Source organism: Haliaeetus leucocephalus, unplaced genomic scaffold (assembly GCF_000737465.1).
Source record: "Haliaeetus leucocephalus isolate CR32 unplaced genomic scaffold, Haliaeetus_leucocephalus-4.0 Scaffold656, whole genome shotgun sequence".
Lineage (NCBI taxonomy): Eukaryota > Metazoa > Chordata > Aves > Accipitriformes > Accipitridae > Haliaeetus > Haliaeetus leucocephalus.
Window position 1 is genome coordinate 5,736,237 of NW_010973092.1, and position 7,960 is coordinate 5,744,196.

Here is a 7,960-nt window from a genome sequence, read left to right on the forward strand (position 1 = left end):
CATCCTACATGCCAAACTTGTATAAAAATCACTGCTAATCCAGACATCCGTATCTCACAGCTCATGTAGGACCAAAGAGCCAAGCACTCGACATGGAAGTAAGAAAATAGCTAAATAGCTAACAGCCTGTAGCCTTAATCTGCAAATATCTAGGCTCAGATACTGTCCCTACTGACTTCTGAAGAACTGCTCACATGCCCCAAATTATTCAACTATTTAAAGTATCTGCAAGATTACAGGTTTAACATACACGTCAGTTTTTCATGACAATGTATTTTAAAGAGAGCAAAGTAAACAGAGTTCAAGTCCTGATCTTCCAAACCTTGCTTGCTTCCTGACTTGGTTGAGTTGGATGTGATTGACACAGTGACCATCATTAAAATGACAAACTGATTTAAAAATACAAACAAACAAAAAAACCCAAACCACAAAACAACTCCAAACAAAACCAAAAACAACTTCAGCACAGAACTACTTGATTCTGTCAGGTCAGGACTCTGATCATGTGCCGTGACCCAAAAGGATAAGTCAATAAGCCAAATTAACTCCTTCACCCGTCTTTCACTTTTCCTTCTTTCCCCCCTCCTTTTTCTGCCAATAGGCATTGTACTTTACCTTGACCTTTGAGAAAAACACAGAGGACCCCGCAGTGTCTGTGACCAGGTGACAGTGGGTATCATGTTAGAGACCCCCAAACATCTCCAACTATTAAAACCACTGAATTTGCAGCAGCTTCAGCAGTTAGACTGCAGGAAGGGAACAGGAACAAGCTGCTACCTAAGTAAAAAGCACACCCAGTCTGTATGTGGAGAGTGAACACAAAGGTTTTAAGGCTTCGTACCCAAACTCGAGGGATGCTGCCTTCTGAAAGATGTGAAAGCCGGAACCACAGACGCTGGGACTGCAGGGTCAGCCCCTCTGGAACATGGCACCAAACTCAGCCAGCCACACAGTTAACTTTTAAGCATGCTCCCAGCTCAGGAAAAAAATCTCTGGATGCAGTTTTAAGCACGTAACTAATCCTATGAAACTTAGTGAGACATAGGCTTTTCTTACGTCCTTACCAGGAGCAGACTCGATGTCAGTGTGCACGGAAGTGCCTCGCTGATTCAGGCCTGATGCAGTGACTAGGTCATAGGATAATTTATACAACACTTCCACATGTTCTTAATCTTTCAAACTGGATTTCGCTATTAGAGCCACTGTTTGCAGTTGCACCTGTAACCTTGATGAATTATTTCATATTGTGTCATCCTAATGGCTGAATCATAAGTGACCCATGTAACTGTAACCCCCAACTCCTTTCTGTACACGTGGATAAGGAAGCTCTGCAGAGTTTCAGTTCCATGAACAAGATGACAGATTTGAATGAAGTGATGGAAAAGACTGGAAGATCTCAACAGCCACCTTTGTTGTCTGCAGACCCACTGAGTACACGTAGCATCTTGCCTGTATTTTGGCTTTAGTATGGCTGAAGTCCCCTGACAGCAATCCAGGGACAACCACTGAGCCCTGGTGCTTTCAGAGGGCACCTTCTCCAGTCCATGGGGCAGAGCAAGGGACTGTGTGAAGATGTTCCTGAAGTCTGCTCTCTTGCCCAACTTCTATAACCCCGCATGATCCTCATTCCTATATCCTCTCCTGAGCTCCAGCCCTGCAGAAAGCATCAGGCCTTTTACCAGCACCCACGTGGAACATTGCAGCTTCTTGCACTTATGACTTTCTCTTCTATCTGCTTTAATTTGTGGAAGATGTGTGGAATGTGAGCCTCAAGCCCAGATGACCAGGCTATACATGGTATATGATGTTTATACACATGCATTGAACAGACTATATGTACATGTTCAAAATTGCTGTAATCAGGAAATGAGCCATGAAATGTGTAAGCGACGGCACATTAATACTCTGTTTTATAGCTTAAATTAGAATCTTTGGAATTTCACAGCCAGATACTTTTAAATAGGTCAAAAATGTGGTAATCACACTTAATGATCGCACTGTGATATGCGCTGCATCAGAGCCAGGAGTGAGGAAACCTGAGCAGAATGGGTATGAACTACTTGCACATTCAAAAAAGCTTTTAACAAACATCAAGTGACTTTTATACCAAAACCAAAACACATAGCCCAGGCAAGAAGCTTTTTTGCTTTTGGTCCTGCTCTTCAGAAGTGAGCTGCAAGATTCCATATGATCACAGGGATCAAATGCCGTGCGCCTCTGTATATTGCTTTTAGTTGGCATTGCACATTAGCAAAGGCTCCAGATTTGACCATTTACAACCAGTGAGCATTTAGTGGTGGAAGGAAAGCCTTCCCCAACAGAGGAACATGGTTTATTACTGTATTTGCCCATGCACATTTCACCCCTGGTAGGCAGAGTTAAAACACATTCCTGGGTATCAGCATTTTGATTTCTTTTAAATAAAAGAGCAAGAATCAATGGACCAATCACAGTAATCGTCTAGACTCGAAACCAGGGAAACCCTTCACACTTTTTCTAAGTTTAGACACATGCTTATGTTCTACTTACATCAACTTGACTTTAGGTACAATAAACCTGATGGAAAAATTGTGGCAAGAATGAGAATTTCAGCAAAATAGACAGTCACTGCTAATTAATCCTGTCCTGTCAAGCTGCTGAGGCATAACCAAAAAGGTAAACCAAGAAAAAAATAAACCAGCTATATTCTGTGGAAACAAAGTCAATGTTTGTCTACTGTGAAAGTACAAAGTCAGCAGGGGAGACTGCTTGGAAGCTTATAAGAAAGCAGGAGAGAAATGTTTTTTTGGTTTCTTTTTTCCTCCAGTCAAACTCGGCTTCTTCTAAAAAACAAAGCAAGGCAAAAGATGAAAGGCCTTCTTTTCTGAAGCCAAAGATGAAGAATACAAAGAATATTAATGACTAACAAGTCTGTCTGTAAATGCCATGAGCTTAGCTGTAGTAGGGACAAAAAGGAAGAACAGCACTGCTATTAACTAATGAAGTTTCTGATCTAACGAGCAGTGATGAAGGCTGATTGGGTCATTTATGGAATGGAGCGTTAGTTCAGAAGAACACAGGTTCCCTGCAGAGGATAAAAGGAAAGAGGGAAAGATGCCATTATATACATGAAAAAGCTCAGGATGGTTGTGGTTCATTCACAAAGCATGTAAAGGTAGTAAATTCCCAATTACGTCTTGCCTGTTCCTTACGCATGTTTGTACGCGCAGGTACACCAGAGGGCTATCCTGCAGGAAACTCAAGAACTGCTGCAAATTTGTCACTTGCCTTATACTACAGAACATCGGATTTTGATGAATCGCATTTCCTAAAGGGAAACTTCAAAACACACAGAAGCTTGCCTTTGTCACGGTTATTTGATGCGGCACAAGCCTGCCTGGCCAGCACAGCTTCCCGAGACCCCAGCATCCCGCAGCGGTCCAGGAGGGTCTTTCTGACAAACGGCAGAGCAGCAAGGGAGGCAGGCGCCAGCCTCTCACCTCCACGCTGCCCTGGGACAAGCACTGCCATGCCAGATCAGTGCAAAGCGTGTTCCTCCGCATTTTAAGTTTGACCATTCTCTTTTGAGAAATTATTTGAACCTAAGGAAATGAAGCAAAACAAAACCAGGCAGAAAAAACAACTAACTCAGAGCCCAAAGTGACACTACGCAAACTTCAGATATGGAAACTGATTCATTTGCCAGCTCATAGGCATACACACCTAGCGTGTCTATATTTATATGCATGGACTCAGGCGCTCTGCTCTGTAGAGGCATTCTCAGTATTTTTAAATCAGTGATAAATGAAGAATTACTGCACTTACAGGAAAGAAAATGGAAAAATCCCTCTTTCTCTAAGCTGTGACCATTCAAGCTACAGAAGTCTTGAGACAGCAGCTCTCCTTGCAACATCCAGCAAGTCTGAGAGCCAAGACAGATATAAAATTTTCTCTGAGATTCCTTCCCTTGACAGGCTACTGCTCACTTCTGCAGACAGACCATATTTTGGATTGGAGTCTGATCCAGTAGACGATATGAGAAGCCTTTGTGTTGGGATGGAAATCTGGGGAGCATTCTGATCATGTGAAAGATAGCAATGTTCAACCAAGTACTGCCAGAGAGATGTGCTGCTCTCCCTGCCTTACGGGGCTGGGAATTAAAGGCTGCAAGTTCGATACCCAGCTTTGTCCATAACCCACAGTGGTCTCAGCAGATCACCAAACTCTCTCAGCATCTCCTTCTGGAAAACAGGGATAACAACATGCCTCAGCAGCATCACAAAGGTTTGTTAATGCTTGTAAGCACTTTGTAGATAAAGAACATCAAGACAGCAGTTAGCAGAGGGATTTGGGGCACAGACAGACATAAATCCAAAGTACTCATATCATATACTCTTTTCAGACAAGCATAGCAGCAGATCAGCTCCCTGCATTTAGTGGTTGAGGGCTCCATCCTCTCAACATACTGAGCACTCTGCCTTTGATCCAAAAGATGAGTCCGGGGAGAATATTTACATGCTTCATGTTAATCATATGCTTAAATCCTTTGAATCTATAAAGCGGGTAAAAGAGAAAAGTGTTCCCCAGCTCCAAAACAAACACAAATTCCCAGAAGTTATATTTAGGACATGAGCAAACATTTGACCAGCAAAGGCAAGGCCTTTGCTACACACCTGCTAAGCTCCTGCACCCCTGAAAAAACCTGCATGTGGGAAAAGTGTCCAGAGTGAGTTTGCTTAGACAAAAGATTTCTAACATAACCAAAGCAATGCTATTAGAAAGAAGCACCCCAGAGTACTTGAACTACTATTCCACAGGCAGAGCAGACCTTGAGCAAGGAAATGAGAAAAAAGAATAGTTTACTAAAGAACTCGCCACACAGATTTAAACTTATGATTATGAATTCATTTGCTACTATTAATTCCTTCATTTATTAGCTGTCTACTGTGAAAGAAAAGGTCTTCCTCAGAGGGCAGGCACTGCCACCCGGTCCTCACAAACACCACATGCCTCACAGCAGCCATCAGCAGCTCCTAGAAAGCATCTTCTCCCAACTCTGTATCGGAGAGCAACAACACTAAGCAAAAGGCATTGGACCGCCCTTTAAGCCTTGTTCATTTTAAGCACACACTGCTCTCTCTCAGCTATCTGAAACATCTAACTCATTTTTACATCCTGCTAAACTCCTGGCCTAGCTAATGGCTTGGAGCTACGAGTCTCCTACGCTCACTGGCCAGGGTGTCCAGAAGTCTCTGCTCTTGCATCAACCCCACCTTGACTCGTTTCCCGCAGGTGCATCAAGTCAGTGGAGCAAGGACACAGGGCTCCTTTTGCACAGGTGAGCTCAGCAAGGCCAGAGCAGGTACCTGCAGCATTAGGGTGCACTGAGCTCCACGTGGTCACAGACACGCTCCTGCAGAGCAGAGCGCTTCAAGCTACATCCATGACTGCAGCGTGGACATATCCCTGACCAGATCAGCATCTGCAGCATAAATAACTGGCTTCCAGAGATGATTTTCAAAACTCTGTTAAACAAGCATGTACAGCAAGAAAAGCCTCAGGCAATTAAAGGGCCACTATCCAAAGCTTCATTGCCTTACCAGATCCGTAAACATTATCCAGCTTACTCACAGCAACATCACACTTTACCAGTGATGTGAAAAGGACAAATCACTCTCTCACCAGCCTAAATCACCCAAGATGCTAAATAAGGCTGCTAATTATTTCTAAGGATTTTTAAAGAATCCTTTAAGATTATTGGCCCTAAATGTGATTAAATAACACTTTAAATCCCTTCAACTGAACATCATTAGGTGAAGCTGACTTGATGCTATTATAGAAAAGTTTCCTTCTCAACTAATGTCTTTTTGTGCAGTGTGCTGTATTTTAACAGTACGCACTGCTTTTAACTTAATAAACGACAGGGAGCTGTGTCAGTCACATCTTACAAAGGGTTAACAAGGTAATTACCTTCCTTGGTTGGCTGAATTAGAACTATACAAAATGCTGTGTCTCAGAGAGTGAGAAGCGTATTCCTACCTTCACCTGCCATAAACCAAGAACCACAAGGGATGGAATTACATCGCTGGGTGAGGCTGTAAGTCGTCCAGGGGGAAGTTAACACAGCAGTAGAAATGCTGGGTTTGTTTCTCCACCTCCTTTGCAAGACATTTCGCTGTCCCAGGGTTTGTATGTACTGCAGAACACCACAAAATTCACTGCTATTGCAGCTCATTAGCATGAGCTGGCAGACCCCACCACTGGGGAAACCCTCTGGAGAGGACTGAATGCCCCAGAAGACACCACCATGACTTTCTTTCTCACCATTTTCCTGTAGGAAGAAGCACTCTCTGTCACGATGGAGTAAGCTACAAGGCAGAACTCAAGCCTGTGCACTCTCAGAGCACCTCTGACAATAAGCGAAGACCTCTTAGACATCCCTGGTGCCATGCTTTGTTCGGTGTTTCCACTAACACCACCTAGGAGGACAGCTCTAACAGATTTCATTGCCAGGCACTTTCCCTTGGCTAGAGCCTTGACTCATCCTTTGCTCTACCATTTCTTTGTTGTAATCTATAAAGAGCCAGAGAGTAACAAATGCACTCCCCATCCTCACCGCTTTACCCAGTCATCCTTCCCCACCCTACACGTGCAGTCCATTCCTTCTCCCATCCCTAACAAAATAAGTGAGATGTAAAGAGTTCTGGAAAGCAGAGCGCCAGCAAAGTGCATCTTTCAGTGCCAAGGGCAGAGACGCCTCCAGGCAGGAGATGCCACTGGCTGCACCACAGAGCACAGGTCTCCCACAGCAGGAGCTGAACCTGGGTAAGGATGGCTGGAATACACCATTTGTGCTATATTGGCTTGAGAGCAATAATTAAATTCCAGTCTAATTTCCTTCTGATCTACAGCTCTAACTCCTGAATGACTCCCATTAAGTCAATTACCAATGTGGCATCACTCTGGATTTTTGCCTTAAATAAGGAGCCCATGAAGCTACTAAAACAATGGCAATCTTTTTATCTATGAAATACCTGCCCAGGAAATTCCTTCTGTAGAATATAAGTGTCAGTATTTTAGGTTTCAGTAACAACACAAGATGCGCCACCACCACCACCCTGCTCGGAAAACACAGGGGTCAGGGAACTGTATTAAAGGACCATCAAGTCTAGAGAATACAATCTGAGCACAACTGGTTCTTCCTCTGCACTTCTCTTCCCCCCCCTCAACTCCCAGTGTTTCATGCTGGGCCAGAGCATCGCTGATGGACCAGTGCCCAGTGTGGGTCCTCACACAAGCCACCAAAACACCCCAAGCTATAGGGTGTCACCCAGGAATACCGTGGGTATTAAAGCCATCACTGACGGACAGGGTCTGTGCAGCTGCTCCTATGTCCTGTTAATTAGGTCCTATGGACACGCTCACGCTGTAAGGACATCTTTGACATAACATAGCATGACAATTTCTTCAGTCACAGAAACGCAGAGCATACAAATAAACCTGAATGCTGAAACCATTTCATTGTTCATAAGAATATGCACATTGCACCTGTTACGACCAAGGGCACTGCCTGTGCCTTGGAGCTGATTATTTCAGCCTCTAACGAGCCTGTCTGTCTTGGAGGACTGTTAAATTCCAGGAGTAAATAAAGCACAACAAAATTATTTTACAAAAGGAAATCATTACGACTATACAAAGAGAGGTCTTTAAACCCAAGGTAAGGAAAACAAGCCTCAAACTGACGTTTTTCCCTGAGCTTCTTACAACCGCTGAGTCAGTTTAAATTCAATTTAGCCGAAAGCAAATAACTCCAAGATTGATATTGGCAAAGTCCTACCCTGAAACAAATCTTTGGGAGCCCGACTGCAGCCCCCCCCCCAGCCCAGGACTCCTACCAGAGGGGAAGGCAGGACGCCCTCCGCGACACGACCAGGGGAGCGCTCTCCCAAACCCCATCCCGGCAGGAGCGACCAGCCCGCAG